The sequence below is a fragment of the Saccopteryx leptura genome, chromosome 4 (genome assembly GCF_036850995.1).
Source record: "Saccopteryx leptura isolate mSacLep1 chromosome 4, mSacLep1_pri_phased_curated, whole genome shotgun sequence".
Lineage (NCBI taxonomy): Eukaryota > Metazoa > Chordata > Mammalia > Chiroptera > Emballonuridae > Saccopteryx > Saccopteryx leptura.
This window is the reverse complement of record NC_089506.1, coordinates 202,477,938-202,497,608: the sequence shown is the minus strand read 5'-3', so window position 1 is coordinate 202,497,608 and position 19,671 is coordinate 202,477,938. Positions and strand designations below refer to the sequence as shown.

At 41.9% G+C, this 19,671-nt stretch overlaps 1 protein-coding gene across 6 annotated transcripts in view; it reads left to right on the top strand.

Annotated features, from left to right (window-relative positions):
* The window catches only part of MRTFB (myocardin related transcription factor B), a 289,724-nt gene that overhangs the window by 88,260 nt on the left and 181,793 nt on the right, over positions 1-19,671 (top strand). For 2 of the 6 annotated variants that reach the window (XM_066382583.1, XM_066382578.1), the window contains exons 1-2: positions 3,567-3,656; positions 13,086-13,145. The gene's annotated coding sequence lies outside the window, so the exon portion shown is untranslated. Of the gene's footprint in view, positions 1-3,555; positions 3,657-13,085; positions 13,146-14,247; positions 14,269-19,671 lie in introns of those variants that run through there. The other 4 variants (XM_066382581.1, XM_066382582.1, XM_066382580.1 and 1 more) reach the window with 3 other exon arrangements.

Below are 19,671 nucleotides of genomic sequence, written 5' to 3'. Positions count from 1 at the left end.
TTTCCTCAAGTACAAATCGGCTAGAGATATGACAGCTGTGCCATCCTTGACCAAGCACTGGTGGGGCAGAGGTGGTAGGATTCCATAATGAGCTTGGATTGGCCGGCAGGGCAGATTGGGTATGTGGGGACCAGTGGTGTTCCCCACTGCCCTCTTCTTTCTCCAGGTGGGTTCTCGCCTCTCTCCCCCTGTGCTCAGGGTGCATACGTGTCTGAAATGCCTCTAACGGCCCCACCATCCTCCTGTCTTCCCAGCTGCTCACGCTTACTTTCTCTTTGCTGATCGATACTGTCGTTATCTCTGGAATGTTCTCCCCTTTCCTCTTTGCCTGCTTCACTCTAACGCATCTTTCAGAACTTAACTGAAACGTTCTTTCCTACCCTTCCACTCAGCCTTTCCTTTTTTGGAGGGGTGCATTCGCTCTTCTTGTTCGTTCTGCTTATCACATAGCATTTCAACAGTTACTGGTTCCATTATTTAATTAACAACCCTCTCTCCTTCCAGGCCTTAAATGTGGTAAGAGCAGGGATCGTAGTCTCTCTTACTCATAGCTACTTACACAGTAACTGGTACTTAAGTGTTTAATATATTTTTAATGAATGAATAATGAGCATTAAATGAATCAACTGTCGGTATTTATAAAGTTCCTTTTGGATCAAAAGATATTTTAATAGTGCTTTTTGGGAACCAAACCTTAAGCCTTTAGAGATGTGCATATTAGAATCACCCCAGCTGTTTTGTCTTTTTCCCCATCAAACTATGTCTTCAAGTAGATCCTCTTATGTCCACCCCTTCCAGGTGAGAATCACTTCCACAGCGAGACCATGCCATTGACGGGAAAGTGCAGTGTGCCTTGTGTCGGGGTAGAAACTTTACTTTGGAGTATCATGACGTAAGGGCAGTGGCAGCTTCGGTTCATATAAAAACCTTCTCCCCCAATCATGATATCACTGTAGTTGTATTAACCCCCTAGCCTCACCCAAATCCCTTAAAAGTTTCAGCTTAATTTTTTCCCAACAACTTAAAAACATTTGGGTGAATTTTCCTCTATAAGAAGAATCTTTTATAAAACCAGCTGCCAGTTTCCCAGGAAAACTGGGCAGAACGTCTGATCAGTCTAGTCTTTTTCCACGATTAGGAGGAGGTATAGCAGTAATTCTGTCCATTAATGAGCATTTATTGTTTCCTTTGTGCTAGACACGAATTATATTCCCACATCTAAGCAAATAAGGTCACTTATACCTCCAAACTGATTTGGAGTTTATATTGAGAGATGGGAAAAGAATAACGTATCACAGACATCCATGTGATAATGACAGCTATGATTTATCGAGCTTAATCTGTGCAAGGCCTTTTAAAACATCACAAGTATTAACTTGGATAATCCCCCCAACAACTCATTTATATCCTTATTTTAGGTAAGATATTAAAGCATGATTCACCAAGAATAAAATATGCAGTATTTTAGACTGGATTCCTGACCTCAGGAAACGTTTAGGTTTTTAGTTTCATGAAGATATAGGCTTTTGGGAGCAAGGAAGAACTTTGTTGGTCACTGAGGTCAAAATATCTGGTTTTGGGGATAGACTGACCTGGGGTGAATCCCAGCCTTCCTACGTACCTTGGCTAGTTCTCTCCCCTCTTGGTTCTATGACTTTCTTCACTTTAAAATGGGTACAGTCATCCCTTTCACATGGGGTTGTTGGAAGGACTAAATGAGTTAATGAATGGATAGCCCCTGGAGTAGTATTTGACATCTTGCTGCTGCTCATCAGGTGTGATTTCCCTTCTTCTCTTAATCCTCCATCAGGTGGTTTGAGTGATGCTGGCACATGGAGGGACACCGCTGACCTTTGAGAGTGGCAGAGGGTAGGCGGACCAACATTTGTTGACATTGATGTGACTGTTGGGTTGGCTGAGTATGGCCTGATGCGTGGTAAAGAGATAGCTAGGACCTCCAAGGCTGTTGATTTTACAACAGCTGTTTGGCCCAGGCTAACTAGCTCATGTTAGCTCGTGGGACTTTATTTAGTGCAAGGCTGTACTTGGCATTAAACTCAGACTCAGGTTCAAATCCCGTCTCACTACAGAACCTTAGGCCAGTTTCTTTATCTCCCTGAGTCTCCATTTCCTTATGAACTTAACTTGGAGGACAATTGATAGTGACCTTGAAATGTCTTCAATGAAGGCTAGGGCCCTCTTCTTTAGAAACAATTATAGTAGCCCCCTCAGTTGCAGGGAATATGTTCCAAGATTCCCAGTGGATGCCTGACACCTCGGGTAGTATTGAACTCCATATATATGTATGTGTATACACACACACACACACACACACACACACACACACACACACACACCTATGAGAAAAGGGTTACTTAAACACAAGCACTACGGTGATCCTGAAGCAGTTGAGATCATGGAGGCAGCTAGGAAGTGACTAACAGAAAGGGAGTATAGAAGGTGTGGAAGCCTTGAGAATTCATCTCACTACTCAGAAGGGCTTGCCCTGTAAAACTTATAAATAGTTTATTTCTGGAATTTTCCATTTAATATTTTCAAATTGTGGTTGACCACAGGTCACTGAAACTGCAGAGAGGGCAACTCTGGATAAGGGGGAACTACTATTTATAACGATCAGATTTTCCCCTTAGGGAGAAGTCACATGGTTCTGAGCCCCCTAGTACCATGTACATTCAGGTTCTGTGTCCTGGGTCCAATAGAACTACTATGCTCTCTACCATCATCAAAACGCCACCAGTCTGAAGAGGAGATAGAACAGAATAGGGTCAGAGTTTTCAGGGCCCGGCACAGGGTGTGGAACAGGGAGCCCTTAGGAAGTTCGTGTAATGTGGGAGAATTTTTCTGACAGCAGCTCCAAAAATCCAGGACTGGAGCAACTAGACGCTTAGGAACACCGCTTTCACCTTGGTGAACCTTGGAAGGAAAGTAAAGACTGGCGCTGAGACTGGGCGCCCGCAGCGAAAGGAGGTGGACAAGGACAGGGCCAGGAGGAATTGTCATGGAAGGTGGAAAATGGGGCTTTGGCTTGTGAGTCAGCCAAACCTGGGTGCCAATTCCTGGCTGTGTCCTGGAGCTAGTTACTTAATCTTGTCATGACTCCGTCTCTTCCTTTCTGGAGTGGGGAGTACGGTAATGCCAATTTTGGGGGGCTGTTGCAAGGACCTAACAGGAGCTGTGAAAGTACTAGGCACCCAGTACGCACTGCCAGACCAGCTGCAGGGATTATTGTCGCTGCGCTCAGAGGCTTTGCAAAGGCTTGCAGGTCCCGGGGCTCCAGGCGCGCGCATGCGTACGCGCACCGCCTGGCCAGGTGAGAGGAAGGCGGCCGTCTCGCACCTGGTTTTTAACCCTTCACTGTCACGGAGGAGGGCGGGATGGATGTAGGGAAGGAGACGCGGATCCCTAAGCACTGCTAGGCCTGACGACTTAGGGACGGCTTACAGGGACAGCACCGAGCTGAGTCCAGGCCAGGGTCCGCGCGCGCCGCGCCGCACCGCGGGAGGGCGGGGGAGCGGCGAGGGGAGCGAAATCTCGCGAGATTGCGCGCGGCGGCTGTAGCGGCGGCGGCGGCGGCGGCAGCGGCCGGGGAGGTGAGCAGCGGGCGGTGCTGACGGCCGTTGGGGGCCGAGGAAGGGGTGAGAGTGGCGGTGACCGAGGGTAGGATGGGGGAGCAGGCCGGACGAGCGGCCCGCGCCTTGGGCGGCCGTCCCAGATCGCCCCGCGGCTGCAGCGGAGCCGCCCGGTCCGCCCCGTCCCGGGACCCGCGCGGACGGGGCGGGGCGCCGGGCCGGGGCCGGGGCGGTAGGGCCGGCCAGGCCGGTCCCGCTGCAGCCAGTCCTTGCGCCCGGGTGCGAGCCCGGGGCCCACCTCAGTTTCCCCCAGCGGCGGTATGGCGCCGAGGACGCGGTGCAGCTGGCTGTGGCAACAGCATTTGAGCCTTTACTGTACGCTCCGCACGAAACTTGGCGGTTCCACTCCAGCGCTGCACAGAGGTTCCACTCCAGCGCTGCCCTGCTCCAAGTTACGCCGCTGGCAAGGGGTGGAATAGGGTTCAAACCCAGGCACACTGACTCCAGCGTCCACGGCCGTCCTTGCCTCCCATCCTCTCCCCATCCCCACTCACAGGGCTTTAAGGCTCGAGTTCTATTCCGTGGGTCCCCATTAGGCAGCAGAAGGTGTGTTTGGGAGCCCCTGCCCGCCCCACCCTCCGAAATTGATGCAGCATGTCATATGAATTTCTTGGGAGATAGATGGCCCTTGGCTTTTGTCGAATTCCCCCAAAGGGTCATTGATCCCGAAATGGTTAAGAACTCTTGTTTGACCCTGTGCGGGAGCAGAAGGAAGCTTAGAGCTTCGGCGTGCGCAGGATGTGGGGTGTCAGGTCGAATGAAATTGGAATATTGGAGCCCTGGGCTTGCTTAAGTTAAGCAAAAGACACTTTTTAAGTTTGCTTTTTCTTAAGCACGTGATTACACTCTGTGAAGCAGTGGTGCTCAAGCTTGTCAGAACCAAGGCCCCTTTACTTTGTAGTAAACGTTTATAAAGCCCACTTTACTGCCCTGAAAAGAAATGTATCGTGAAATACGCGTAATCTGTTCGATGCACCCAATTCAAATGCAAGGGAGAACTAAAAAAGCAACGTATGACATGCATTGCCATATTATTGTAGCACGCACTGTGTTAGAGCATGCGTCTGGGTGCGTGCACCTGCTTCAAATGAATGCATTTGGATTAAAGAGCCACAACATTTCGATAGGAGAGCTATTTCTAACAAGAAAGAGAAGGGCCAGAGATATATGTAGATGGACACTCTGTGTAAGTGTAACACCTGAGTGTTGGGATATCCTATTTATGATGATAAACAGCTTACATTAAATTAGAGGTAAAGTGCCAAGATAAATTATAGGCTATCTCAATCAACACATAAATAATATTTAGTAATAATAGCATCTCCATGAATATCATTTTTTCAAATTACATTGTACGGAATCTTTTGTGTCACAAACTTTGAAATACTGCTACTGCTACTCTGAGGCACAATGCTGGATTCCTACCATTTATTGATTATGAATAATAAAAGAAAATGGAAATATAAGGATTCAATGCCAGTATCTCCCTAGTTTAGATATGCTTAGTTTTATGATGTTGCTGTCTATTGAGGTAACAATATGTGATGTGAAGAAAATAGTCACTAATTTTCAGACTTTCATCCCATTACCTATATTCACCTATATCTTAATTTTCCTCCCAATACCTATACTCACCTAAAATACTGTGGGTTTCCCATAATATCTTATCAGACCTCTTCAGTGTTGTGTCCTGAAGTAATGCCAGTTTCCAGTGATTAATCTGGTTGGATATTTAAAAGAGTCTCAGGACTGGGATGAATCTTCATTACGTGGATCTGTCCGATGTGTCTCGTGAAGTCCAGCATCCTTGCCCCCAAACACTAAATGCCAGTGGTGCCTGGTCACTCTGATAAGTGAACATGTCTGGTGGCAGACAGTACCGGCCCCTCGGAGACCTGTTCTAATGAACTGTTTCCGTTGTCTTTTCAATTATTATAGAAATGTAACCGACACAATTTTTGTTGGGAAAAAGATTTTTCCATATTCTTTCTGAAGTGTCCAACACACCAATAAATCAGGCCCTTGGATGCTGACACGTTCATTGATTATTCTAGAATCTGAGGTAGGAGACAAGTTCTGTGTCCCTCTGTCTGAAGAATTTGCCTTGTTTCATGGAAAGTCTTGCTAGACATGTTGACAACTAAACTCTTGAATCAGTGAGCAGTTTGAGATTAGAATGGAATTGCGAAGGGACAGCAATTTATTTAAATAAAATTAAATAAGATACAAATTAATTAAATAAAATGAATTAAGTAAAATACAAATTAGTATTGTATAAGCACTTTTTAAATAACCTTCATTTCTATGTACTAATACCCATATTAGAGAATTCAGAAAATGTAGATGTGTACAAAGTTGAAAATTAAAATGACCTATAATTGCATCTGTCTTCTGTCCTCCTAGTGTGATTGATTAGGTATTGACTTTTCCCTTGAAACTTAGTCATGCTGTTTAGGGGGAAATGCAAATTGAGTTAAGAAAGTTCAACTCAGACTATCATATAGCTACATGGAACATTATAAATTCCTTCAACTCTTGTTAAATATACAAAGCGAGTTTATTTTTCCTTTTTGTTGAATGGATAAATTACTTCTTGCTGTACGATGTTTAGTGTTCATTGGTTGTTACTTTTGATAGGTGCAATGTAAACAGACACTAAGTAAAGACTTGTCAAAGTAGAAGGATATATTTTAAATTGACTAGCAATAAATACATCGAATAATTTTGGATTGAAAATTATTCAAATTGAGAGTAATTAATTTTTATTACATTGAGCAAGTGATATCATGTTCCAGGATAAAAAGAGATTATTCCTTTTATTTTTTTCTTTACTACTTGAAGAGAAAAATTCACTACTCTGGCCTTGCTCGGGTAGCTCTATTGGTTTGAGAATCATCCTGACACATTAAGGTTGCAGGTTTGATCCCCAGTCAGGGCACATACAAGAAATCAACCAATGAACGCAGAATAGGTGGAACTACAAATTGATGTTTCCCTCCCACCCTCCTTTCTTCTCTTCTTCTCTCCCTCTTTCTCCCTTTCTGCCTTGTTCCCCCTCTTCCCCTCTCCTTCCCCTTCCCCCTCTCCCCACCTCTTTCGGTCTCCTCCTCCCCCCTTCCCTTTCTCTTGCCTCCATATCCCCTCTCCCCCTATCCTTTCTCCCCCTCTCCCCTCCCCCACTCTTTCTCACCCTCTCCCCCTTCCTACCTTCCCTCTTCTCTCTCTTCCCCTCCCCTTTCCTTCTCTCCCTAAAATCAATAAATTAAAAATTACTAATTCTTTCTATATTCATTGGTACAAAACTGAACCAAATAATATGATTTGCATATAGATATGAAACCTGTTCCAGTTTTTAGGTGTGGGGAACATATTGCTGAATGGGTAGAAATCCATGCCTATATGGATAAAAATGAGTACTTGGTTATGTACATACCTCTGAGATTTATAATTAAACAATATCCATGATTTTTTAAGATGCAGATCTAAGATGGAGTGGTATCTTAAAATTGGCAACTTTTTGGGCCCTGGCTGGTTGGCTCAGCGGTAGAGCATCGGCCTGGTGTGTGGAAGTCCCAGGTTCGATTCCTGGCCAGGGCACACAGGAGAAGCACCAATCTGCTTCTCCACCCTTCCCCCTCTCCTTCCTTTCTTATCTCTCTCTTCCCCTCCTGCAGCCAAGGCTCCATTGAGCAAAGTTGGCCCAGGCGCTGAGGATGGCTCCATGGCCTCCACCTCAAGTGCTAGAATGGCTCCAGCCACAGAGGGAGCAATGCCTCAGATGGGCAGAGCATCGCCCCCTGGTGGGCATGCCGGGTGGGTCCTGGTCAGGCGCATGCGGGAGTCTGTCTGACTGCCTCCCGGCTTCTAACTTTGGAAAAAAATAAAAACAATTGGCAACTTTTCTTAGTGGTACATAAAATAATTCTGTGTCTGAAAATTGATGGCATCTTAAATCCAGTGAAATAGGGGATATATAGAAATTTCAGCACATTGATTAACATTTAACACCAAAAACTTGATCCAAGGGGGAATGATTTGCAAGATGAAGATACACAACATGTCTAGATCTTTCCATTTAAACCAGAATTCTTCACTTGGAAGATTGCTTTAAGAATTATTCCCACGTAGAACAAATGGAGAATTAGTATTTGTAAAGAAACAAACTGCTTGGTGATTTTCATGGAGAGCAAATGATATGGTTAAGGTGTTTGCCATAAAGTTAATCAGACAGTATAACCAGGCAGATGTATCAATGTGGTTCTTTGATTTTTATCATTTTCGAAGTCTTGTAGGTCCCCTTATAAAAATGTTTTCTCAAATGGGACATCTTTAAATTACATTTCAGTAATTCATAATTGTTGTTTTTAATAAGAAATATGCTTGAAAATATATTTCCTGTGTGTTAAGTACAGCATTTATAGGAGAGGCTACTCAGTATCTCTTAGCCAGGAAACCTGTGTAAGGATTTTTTTCCATTTGATATTGAGGACAGGTTTCATAGGAAACTCAACCACATGAGACTGCTTATGTTTTTCTGCAGGTAGACTTCAGCCTTTTTTTCTGAAAGTGTGGTCCCCAAATCAGCAGCATTGTGGAGTTTGGTAGAAATGCAGACTCTGTGGCCCACCCCAGACCTATTGAATACTTAACCAGAATCTGCATTTGAATATGGCCCTCCAAGTGATGCAGGTGAATGTGTGGGAAGCACTGGACCCGATTACTGGCTTGCGCTCTCTCTCTTTTTTTCCTTAAGTGAGAAGCGAGGAGACAGAGAGACAGACTCCCACAAGCCCCCTACCAGGTGTTGCTCTGCCCATCTGGGGTTGTTACTCTGTTGCTCGTCAACTGAACTATTTTAGCGCCTGAGGTGAGACCATAGAGCCATCCTCTGTGCCTGGGGCCAACTTGCTCCAACAGAGCCATGGCTACAGGAGGAAAAGAGAGAGAGAGAGAAGGGGTGGAGAGGTGGAGAAGCAGACGGTCACTTTTCCTGTGTGCCCTGACTAGGGATCAACCCATGATATCCACACGCCAGGTCAACACTCTACCACTGAGCCAGCTGGCCAGTGCCGATTAGTGACTTTAAACTTGAGTGTGTATTATAGGAATTGCTACCTACTGCTCCCAGGATTTCTGGTTCAGAGAATTTGCGTTTTCAACAAGTTTTAAGGTGATGCTGATGCTGCTGGTCCAGGACAACCATTAGACTAGAGTCTTGGTTGGCAAACTGCAGCTACTGAGCCACACATGGCTCTTTGGCCCCTAGAGTGTGGCTCTTCCACAAAGGATACTCCACTGTAATTAAGTTAATAACAATGTACCTACCTATATAGTTTAAGTTTATAAATTTGGCTCTCAAAAGAAATTTCAATCGTTGTACTGTTGATATTTGGTTCTGTTAACAAAGGAGTTTGCCACCCACTGGTCTAGAGCATCCTTTCCGGTGCACCTTCTTCTCTTCTAATTTCTCGTCCCTCCAAATAACTTTCAAATAAATTATTATAGTCATATGCTTTAGCTTTGTTGAAGAAGAAAAATTACAGTCTTTTATAAATTTTAGTGATGTCCACACTAAAATTACTTGTCAATATCTAATTTCAGAGAAAAATCTTTTTAATGCTTGTTGGATTTTGACTTTGATTCTCTTTCTCTTCCTATGAGTTACACTTTTAACACTTTAAGATTCTTTTTGTATAAATAAAATGTTCATATGGTTTAAATATTAAAATAGCATATTTTGAGGAGTCTAACAACTCTCTTGGTCAAACCTGTGTCCCTCTCCCCACAGAAAACCCCTTTTATTTGTTTCTTATAGATGTCTATTGTTTCTTTGTGTAGATAAAAGCAAATACTGGTATACTATGTATACACTCCCTCTTTATATAAAATGTAGCATACTATGTAAATTATTCTACAACTTTGCATTTTTTAGTTAATATATCTTTGGGATCTTGCCATATTAGTGTGAAGAAAACAAATACTTAACAGCTTCAGAATATTCCATTAATGCCTGTGCCGTAGTTTATTGAACTAGTTTTCACTGATGCATATTTGAGTTTTTTTCTAGTCTCTTACAATTGCAGACAACCTGGCGTGAATAAATGTACACATATCATTTTGTGTATGTGAGGTGTCTCTGTTTATGTGGGACATCTTTCCCAAAGTAGGGTTGGTGGGTAAGTGAGCAGTGCAATTATAATTTTGATACATGCTGCCCTCTTTCAGGGTTGTGCCATTTTGAACCTCCACAAATAATGGATCAGAGCATCTGTTTCTCCATAGCCTCTCCAACAGACTGTTTACTAACCTTTGGATTTATATCAATTCGATAGGTGAAAAATGATCACTTGGTGTAGTTTTGATGTGCATTAGTTTGATTATGAATGAAGTTGGGCATCTTTTCATATACAGCTAGTGCTCGACTTACGACCACGATTGGTTCCGACAGACCAGTTGTAACATGATTTGGTCGTAAGTTGAGTAGGCTATATGTACAGTACTGTGAAATGATGTTATAAAAATCTTTAAGTCATATTTTATCATAATTTTCTTTCATTATTGTCATATCATAATTTTCTTTGTTCATTTTATGCTATTTGTATCATCTCTACACCATTTTGTTTCTTATTATTACATTTGTCAGGTTTAAGTAAAACACTGCATTACCAGTGCAACTGGTTTAATATTTGCAAAGACAATTTCCTCTTGGTAGACATCTTGGGAGGGGTTTGATGAAAAATATCCAAGACACAAAACACAAATTGCTGTACCAAGTCTGGGATAACAGTTGAAATGGTGCACGCGGAGATCGTAGTGCTGCCAGAGCTGGTCCGCACTGTCATACGCCAAGCTGGGCAATGCTTGCGCTGCCAGACGTGGAGCAGTAGTGGCTAGCGATTGTGGTTGTAAAGTCAAATGGTCATAAGTTGCATAGGTCATAAGTTGATCAATATTTGTACTTAAAGGCTATTTCTAATTCCTTTTCTGTGAACTATTTCTGCCCTTTTCCTTTTTATTGCTTTCTTTCTAATCAATTTCTACTTGTAAATTAGAGGATTAGCCCTTTGTGATGTGAGTTGCACCCCCAGTGTCATTTTTTTTTTTACTTTCATGTATTTTGGTATAGAGCAGGCTCAAAAGTTGTATTTTTAAATTTTAGGTAGCTAATCTTTTGTGCTGTCTGGATTGAGTCACAGAAAGGCTTCCAAGAATTTGGAATTTGCTCCTGTTTTCTTTAGTACATTTATGTATTCATTTTAAAATTAAATCTTTGATCCATTTAGAATTTATTCTGATGTTCAAAGGTGATGTATAGATTCAACCTTTTTTTCCATGTTTATCAGTTATCTTACCCGTTCATTTCAGAATACAATACAACTTGCTGTTGTATTCAGGTACACCTCTCACTTACTGTTCTATTCCATTAGTCTGTGTACTTATACACCAGTATGCAGCAGTATTGGTTTTGTAAAATGTTTTAATATCTTATAAAGCTAATTTCTCTGTTGCTCTTTATTTTCCTGGCAATTCTTGCTTTATTTTTCCATGTGAACTTTAGAATCACTTTGTCTTGTTCGGGGGTGTGTGTGTGTAGATAACTCTTTTTAAAAAAATTGAATTCGTGTTAAATTTATAAACTAACATAGAGTGAATCGATTTTTCTGGTGTTGAGTTTTTCTATCCAAGGACATTGTATAGTTTTTAATTTGAGATTACTCTTGAATCCTTCTAAAGCAGCAGTTCTCAACCTGTGGGTCGTGACCCCAGCAGAGTCGCCTAAAGCCATCGGAAAATACATAATGCATATTAGGTATTTACATTCCGAATCATAACTGTAGCAAAATTACAGTTATGAAGTAGCCACCAAAATTATTTTTTGGTTTGGGGTCACCGCAACATGAGGAACTGTATTGTGGGGTCACGGCATTAGAAAGGTTGAGAACCACTGTTCTAAAGCTTTTAAAGTTCTTCTCATACAGGTTTTGCCCATTTCTTGTTAAAGTCATTTTAAGTATTTTTTGTTGCTTTTTTAAGTGCACTTTTCCTTTATCTTTTCTAAGTGGTTTTGATTGTGTGTATGGAGGCTGTTTATTTCTGTGTAAGTACAGAAATTAATAGACCCTGAAGTTATAAGTCACTGTTCACAGACTTTAAATTCTGCAAAATCCCGTATACATTTTTACCTAAGAGAAAAACAGACTTGAAAACCAAACTTGAAGTTTGATTTTATGTCTTTATCAGCTCTGTGGACATCAGGGATCTGTTTTTGACTTCTCTGAGTCTCAGTTTCCTAATCTGTAAAAGGAGCAATTCCGTCTTTGTTAGAAAGTTGGGAGAATTAAAAAAGCACATGGAAAGCTCATCGTGTAATGCCACTTCCTCCATCGCCGCCAATGCGGACATGCGGAGGTTGCTGTCGTTTTTTTTCTTTTTCCGTCTCTTACCCCTCTCACCTTTAAAAGTGGGGGGAAAAAACAAGAAGAAAAACAATAAAAAGGTATTAGAATTGAAATTAAAATAAATAAAAGATACTCAAATTGAAGTGGTTCCATTCGAGCAGGGTAATAATCAGCATGTTTGAGAACAGAGAAGGCTCAGACCAGCATTTCTCTCTGTCCTGCTTTCTATCCATGCTCCTTATTGCCCTCTGGGACACACCCTGACAGTGAGGCTACGCAGATGTCCTGTGCTTCCTGTCGTGAATGTTCTGCTATCCAGTTCTACCAGTTCAGTTACGTACTGCTCCTTACCCAGTAAAAACATTAACTGTCTCCTCGTGCAGCACACCTATCCGATAGCGTGACCCTTTATAGACTGGAAACTGTGAGGAGAGAAACTGTGTCCATCCTGTCCACTAGATAATGCCCAGAAAAATACCTGGCACTGAATAGATTCTCAGATTTGTTAAATAAATGAATAACAATCGACTTTCTTTTGTCTTATATTATGTGTCTGGGTAACTCGTATCTCTCTCCCAGTACCCTCTAAGCCCCTTAAAGACAAGATTATACCATTTCTCAATAATATAATAATGTTGGGGTCCATGTGGTGAGAGGCAAATATTTATTATATGAAAGCCTATCACAGAGGCCCTGGGGACTTGCTTGAAGGAGCACACAGCTGGGAAGTGGTAGAGTGGGAGTCAGGTGCAGGTGTTCTCAGCCTAACAACCCAGCTCTTCACCTGCTTCAGGGCTTTAAGCCTGTTTATGAATATAGTTATTTAGATAGATCCTTGAGAAATTTAGGAAGTTACTTAATTGCACTTGCAACTCACACTTTCCTTCCCAACTATCCCATTTTATTGACGGCTGTTTTGTTCTTTCCGATTTATCTCGGACTTCATGCTCTCCACAAGGCTGTATTTGACCACCCTGCCTGGCATGTAAGTAGGTATTTGATAAAAAGTAATTTTCACTTTTTTTTCCTCCTCCAGGTTCACAATAAAGGTGCTAAGAAATGTAAGACAAGAAAATAATTAAATATTTGACTAAAGGTAAGCTTTTTAAATGTTTAATTTTTTTAAAAAAGAAACATCTTTTATTATTATTGTTTTTAATTCCTTTCCACAACCTGCTTTCTTATGTTAGAGGGAGATTGTTTTAGGAGCATTTAAGCCCATGGAACCCTGGGTCCTTAAGGTGAATGCCAGGGACTGTGCTGTCTGAGTAAGGTCACTTACCTTCCCATTATCTCCTTGTTTTAGAGTGTGCTACTGAGATGGAGATCTAGCAGGTAGAAACCCACAGCTGTTTGATGATCATATATATATGTTATATGTATATATTTGCAACATTCAGTGAAAACTTTGTTTTTTTAAATAGGGAGTTGAAGTGATTTGAAGCCACTTCTGGTGACACAGCAGCACTTTTTCTTAAATGAAAATTTGTTTTATTTTCTTATTAAAATAATAAGAAAAAACTTCTATCAGTATAAATAACATAATGACAAAAGTAAACACCCAACTGCTACCACCCAGAAGTGACTGCCATTAATATTTTGGTGAACATACTTTTAGGAATCTATGACTATGGAAGTATTTATATACAAATCTTTAAATAAACTGGTTTACACTATATATGGTCTTTTTTTTTTAATGCAACAATATGTTTTATACATCTCTACACATGATTATAAAGGACATGCATAATCATACATGGTCATTTTACTGGCTACCTAATATGTTATTGTTTGAGGCAATGCAATTTATTTAATCACTCCTTTGATGACAAAAATTTCCCTTGTTCCTAGGAGGTAATAGATAATAGTGTGTTGATCAACCCTGTACTTATATTGTTGTGTAGTTACTCATTTCTTTTTATAGACGTATATCTGCTTAGTCAAAGATTATGCACATTTTGAGTGCTGATCCATATGGCTAAGCTGCCTTCTATAATGGCTGTGAGTTTAGTACCCACCCACCCCACCTTACCCCGGCCCCCAGCAGAGTCCGTGAGGGGCCTGTTTTCCATACCCCTGCCCACACTTAAGTTTTAAATCTTTTTAATTTTCACCAGTCCGTGGACTAGAATAAACTTTTTATGTTTTCAGAAACTTCTTTCATGTGATTTTTTACATGAAGAATTTCCTAATTGAGAACATACCTGTGATTCTTACATGTAAGTGAGACACTCTTGGACTTTGAATGTGATGAAAATGTTAAAATATTTATAATTTGTAACCCATTATAAATATTTTAAAATTATTGAGAACTAATTGTTCTGGATACTGAAAGTTTTCCTCTATAGAGAGCAGTGCCTGTTTTTTATTTATTTATAGTGGAGCTTTAAAAACTTCAAGTTCTTGCCCTGGCCGGTTGGCTCAGTGGTAGAGCGTGGGCCTGGCGTGCAGAAGTCCTGGGTGTGATTCCCGGCCAGGGCACACAGGAGAAGCGCTCATCTGCTTCTCCACCCCCCTCTCCTTCCTCTCTGTCTCTCTCTTCCCCTCTCGCAGCCGAGACTCCATTGGAGCAAGGATGGCCCGGGCGCTGGGGATGGCTCCATGGCCTCTGCCTCAGGTGCTGGAGTGTCTCTGGTCGCAACAGAAGCGACACCCCAGATGGGCAGAGTATCGCCCCCTGGTGGGCGTGCCGGGTGGATCCCGGTCAGGCGCATGCAGGAGTCTGTCTGTCTGCCTCCCTGTTTCCAGCTTCAGAAAAATACAAAAAACAAAACAAAACAAAAGACCCCTTCAAGTTCTTAATATCTTTAAAACGTGGGTACCAACTGCAGAATAGCATACAGAAGCAAATTTACAAACTTGGGGGATAATGGAATATTGAGTTACATGAACTATGAGAATATGTGTTCTCATGATAAACCTATGAATATTGGTGTTGAGTCTCATCTGTCCAAAGGATTTTGCCTGTTTCTGATATGAATGTTTGCTATAATTTTGTTTGTTTTAGATTTTATTTTGATCAAATAAGATTTAAGAAAGATCTTACATGAAACACACCAACTTTGTTATTGTCCTACTCTTTGTTCTTTGACATAATAAAAAGCCAGTTAATCTTTCCGTACATATAAAATGCATATTCTCATAATATAGATTGCTTTTCATGTGAATGGTCTTCACTGCAAGCTGACATTGTTGAGACCAGGACCAAGAGCGTTTTATTTACCAGCTTACACCTAGCAACTAACATGATACTGGGACATTCGTGGTAGACACACAAACCATTTTTGAAGGAGTCAGTGATTGGTGTATATTGTCATTAAGCTAGAATCAAGATGTAAAGGAGAAATACTCTAAATTTTAATTGAGAAATTTAATGTCTTGGAGAATAAAAATAGCCCCTGTGATTTTTAAATGCACATAAATATAGATGTACATAATTGTAGTGACACTTGCTACCATAATAATTTGTGATGTCTTGTTTGGACTATTGATTTGGACTATAACCCATTTCTGTCCTTTTTTTTTTAAAAAAAAGTTTGTTTTATTGAGTTTAGAGCGAGAAGGGGAGAGAGAAGGAGAGAAAGGAACATCAGTCTGTTCCTGAATGTGCTCTGACAAGGAATTGAAATGGCAACCTCTGTGCTTCTGGACAATGCTCTAATGAACTGAGCTGTGTGGCTAGGGCAGGACTACATCCCGTTTCTTTTCAGATTCACATATAACACTGTGTTTTGTTTGTTTGTTTGTTTGTTTGTTTATAAGTGAGAGGAGGGGAGATAGACTCTTGCACGTGCCCTGACCAGGATCCACCTGGAACCCCTGTCTGGGGCTGATGCTCAAATCAACTGCGTTACCCTCAGTGCCTGTGTGAGAGGGGGAGAGAGAGAATGGGGAGAGGAAGGGGAAGAGAAGCAAATGGTCATTTTTCATTTGTGCCCTGACCTGGGATCAAACCCTGGGATGTCTGCATGCCAGGCCAGTGCTCTACCTACTGAGCCAACCAGCCAGGACCACATTACTGTGTTTTAAATATGCCTTTTTGTTTGTTTTCTTTATTGTTGGTGTTAAGGGCAAAGTAGTATCTAAACTAGGTAAGATGCCAGATCTTTTTTTTGTTTTTTTTGTATTTTTCTGAAGCTGGAAACGGGGAGAGACAGTCAGACAGACTCCCGCATGCGCCCAACCGGGATCCACCCAGCACGCCCACCAGGGGCAACGCTCTGCCCACCAGGGGGCGATGCTCTGCCCCTCCGGGGCGTTGCTGTGCCACAACCAGAGCCACTCTAGCGCCTGGGGCAGAGGCCAAGGAGCCATCCCCAGCGCTCAGGCCATCTTTGCTCCAATGGAGCCTTGGCTGCGGGAGGGGAAGAGAGAGACAGAGAGGAAGGAGGGGGGGGTGGAGAAGCAAATGGGCGCTTCTCCTATGTGCCCTGGCCGGGAATCGAACCCGGGTCCCCCGCACGCCAGGCCGACGCTCTACTGCTGAGCCAACCGGCCAGGGCCGATGCCAGATCTTATTAAGGAATTCTAATTCTATTTTCTGTTATAGACATGGGAGTATTTTCCAGTTATGTTATTTGCAGACAAGGATAAAATGAATGCCCCAAAATATATTTTTGGTTATAATGGAGAGAAATTGAGTTGTGTTTTAATTGTGTGGTTCAACATTATTAAAAATAAAAGTAGAGAGATGGATTGCCAGCCATTGAGAATATATAAATCTTTGTTCCATATCCTGCCAATTAACCCTTTGTGACTCCTACTTGAGTTTTTCACAGCCAGAATAAACCGAAAACATGGAAACTTTTATCTAATAGTTTTAGTCATGTTGTGGACTCTTGTTTCATACATTTTGTTTCTGATGAAATATGGGATGCTCATAAGGGAATGCATGAGCTACTTTTAACTAGTATTTCAGCAGCAGTTATTTTCATGTAAAATTTTAAAAATTGATTTAATAACCACCTTGCAATCTTTACTTGTGTTTTAATTTACTTCGTGACTCCTTCCTTATAAAGTAGTTCCAAGTTAAATGTCGACAGACTTGAAATGACTGAATCTTCATTTATTGGGCCTAAATCAATGAGATTTCCTAGACTTTTCCCTCTGATGTTGTGGCTAATGGTATAATCTGTATTTGTTCTAAAATAACCAGAGTTTTGGGTTCTTCCATCTCTTTCCTGCAGCACTTTGGGGATTTGTTTACTGGTAGCTTTCATTCCACTGATGAGTTAATTTCTTTAAACCCTGTTTTAAAATCCTACTTCTAAATATACATCTAGAAAGTGAGGCATTACTAGTAGTAGTTAAACTGAAGTCTCACATAAAATTAAGACTTGATCAGTTATCTCTCCTTTTAGCTGCATTTGTAAAAATTTTATACTGTATTAAAACAGGTTTTAAGATATTAAGTATTTAATGGGTTTGAATATGTGCATTTCCTATTTTAGGCATCAAGTTTTTTTTTTTTTTCTTTTCTTTTTTCATTTTTCTGAAGCTTGGAAACAGGGAGAGACAGTCAGACAGACTCCCGCATGCGCCCGACCGGGATCCACCCGGCACGCCCACCAGGGGCGACGCTCTGCCCACCAGGGGGCGATGCTCTGCCCATCCTGGGCGTCGCCATGTTGCGACCAGAGCCACTCTAGCGCCTGAGGCAGAGGCCACAGAGCCATCCCCAGCGCCCGGGCCATCTTTGCTCCAATGGAGCCTTGGCTGCGGGAGGGGAAGAGAGAGACAGAGAGGAAAGCGCGGCGGAGGGGTGGAGAAGCAAATGGGCGCTTCTCCTGTGTGCCCTGGCCGGGAATCAAACCCGGGTCCTCCGCACGCTAGGCCGACGCTCTACTGCTGAGCCAACCGGCCAGGGCTTAGGCATCAAGTTTAAGGTTTACACTGGCAGTGTAAGTAGTCGTTTAATTGAAAAGTTGGAAGGAAGAGAAGTTCTGTCTTCATATGCAGAATTTGTGGTGGCAGAATATTTAGATGAAACTATGATCAGGGTGAGAATATAAAGCTGCAGTGGGAAGGAGAAAATTTGTAAGTAGTTGTCTTCAGTGGATAATAGATCCCGAGCAGAGCCAACAGTGGGCTTTACTTCTATAGGATCTGCAACTGAGTCGATCTCTCACAGCGGTCTTGTTAACTCAGTCTCAAGCGTAGAGTTTTAGAAAAAGGAATGGAGAACAGTAGCTTTGGGCCACAAGTTCCACAGAGTGCAGTGCTTAGTGAAACTCTCTAGGGATATCTTTAGCCTTTGACTCTCCCATCCTCCTTGAGAAACTTTTTCCTTGCTAACCCTAGAAGCTTTGCCTAGTGTTCTGACTTGATGGAAATGTGTATGGAGCTGGTCAGAGGCTGTCTGAGTGCCTATTACAGCCATCTAGATACTTACTGTCTTTAAATAGACTTCCAGTATGGGAATGTGGCTGGACACCGTCATTTCCCCAGGATCATAGCGGTATAATGACAAATACAAGAATTCCACACAAGTTTTTCCTCGTGCCAGTTTGTTCAGAGAGGACACCTAGTTCATGGTGAGGGTTGTGTTTGTGTATATTAAACCCAGTTAGTTTTGTTTTAAATAGATTTCAGTCTATTCTAATATAATAAAGTTTTTCAGTCTGAATCTTCTAGCAGCCATCACTCAAGTATTAATTGCTGTCAGTGGGAAAGGATATCCTCCTACATCTTCTCTGGAGTGCTTGAACCCATCCCACTTCCTTTTTCTTTTACCTTAAGAACTTATTACTGACACTTCGGAATTATAATCAGATTGCATCAATCTTTATGGAAAGGTTACCAATTACTGCACTGGAAAATGTGCATTTTCTGTAACAGTGTTTCTCTTGGTGTCTCTCTCAGTTCAGTGCTTTTAAATACCTCTTAGATGAATGCTTGCTTTGTGTCATGCCCTAATTTAACACATTTAAAACAGACTTTCTTGATGGCTTTTCTATGTTCAGTTCTATAGGAAGGGGAATACTTTTTAATATGAAATCTTTGTAGGATCTTTCAGTTGTTGAAATGTCCTTGTAGAAGAAGGATGACAGGTGTCCATTATATGATGATGTGAGCTCTAAAATGAGCTTCGCAGGGTTGAGAGCAGTGAGGATTTTTAGGGCGGGTGTACATGTAGAGGATTGGGCTCTAGCATTTGTGTGTGTTCCCTCATTTCGTTCTCACAACTCTGAGAGGACAGATATCATCACCCCAGTTTTAGAGAATAGAAGGCCTCAGTTATGAAATTTGTCCTTGGGCATAGAGCATAAGTAAGTTAATAAAAAAACAATGACATGAATCAAGAGCTCTCCGGCTCCAAAGTCCATGTTCTCTCCTTCAGTACCTTGACAGGAAAGGGTCTCACGGTGTTAAAATGTTTCCATTATTGTAGACAGAGGCGGATTAAGGTCGGTCAAGGCCCTGGGCACAGAAGAAAATATTGGGCCCTTTACATTAGAAAAAGTGTAAAGTTGGGGTTTTGCGGGGCCCTTCAGAAATCAGGGCCCAGGGCACATGCCAGGTGCACCCGCCGTTCAATCCGCTTCTGATTGTAGATAATTGAAATATTGGACCTAATGAAAATAAAGCTACTTTGTCACCACCATCACCATCATTTTCACCAT